At 51.6% G+C, this 620-nt stretch overlaps 1 protein-coding gene across 4 annotated transcripts in view; it reads right to left on the minus strand.

Moving 5' to 3' along the window:
* The window catches only part of Ranbp9 (RAN binding protein 9), a 107,349-nt gene that overhangs the window by 89,047 nt on the left and 17,682 nt on the right, over positions 1–620 (minus strand). The window contains exon 1 of one of the 4 annotated variants that reach the window (XM_048799818.1): positions 513–620. The exons of 1 other annotated variant lie outside the window; for it this stretch is intronic. The gene's annotated coding sequence lies outside the window, so the exon portion shown is untranslated. Of the gene's footprint in view, positions 1–392; positions 411–512 lie in introns of those variants that run through there. 2 more of the 4 variants (XM_015494027.2, XM_048799819.1) reach the window with 2 other exon arrangements.

The following is a 620-nucleotide window of genomic DNA, read 5'->3' on the forward strand; positions in this document are numbered from 1 at the left end:
GGGGGGGGGGGGGGGTGCCCACAAGTCGAAGGTGGTTGGTTTGCTTTTCTTTTTTTTAATGGCAAATGTAAAACACAAGCCAATTTTCTCTAAAATACTAAACCGCACATTAAAAAAAAAAAAATCCTATTTTCAACAAGACTTCACCTAATACCAACCCGGAAATATTGGTAATTTCCAGTCTGGAGAGGTTTCTGCTCCCCTAAGAAAATGCTGCCACTGAGGTTTGTCTCTTAGCCTTCCAGTTGCTTTTAGCAGGACAGATTGTGGCAAACTTGTGCCCCTTGTCCTTTTGTCCCCCTAGACAATCTCTGGCCTAATTTTGGACAAAATCCTCCACTGATTACTCCTCCCCCCATACATCCCTGCTCTCCCTTAATTAGAAAACGTACCTCGGAATCGTGCCTCGCGTCCCCCTACGTAGGGGAGAGCGCCTGACCCAACACCTGGAGAACAATGTAACCCAACTCCAGTCCCTAGCTTCTCCCTGCAAGCCCCAAGACGTATCTCACCGAGGATCGGAAAGCCAGGTGCGTCCCGACCAGCCGAGCTCTCCAAGGCGTCCTGCTGGGGCCTAGGCCCTCGGCTCCTCCCCACCCGGGGCACTCTGGTCCCCGCCC

This window comes from Marmota marmota, unplaced genomic scaffold (assembly GCF_001458135.2).
Source record: "Marmota marmota marmota unplaced genomic scaffold, marMar, whole genome shotgun sequence".
Taxonomy (NCBI): Eukaryota; Metazoa; Chordata; class Mammalia; order Rodentia; family Sciuridae; genus Marmota; species Marmota marmota.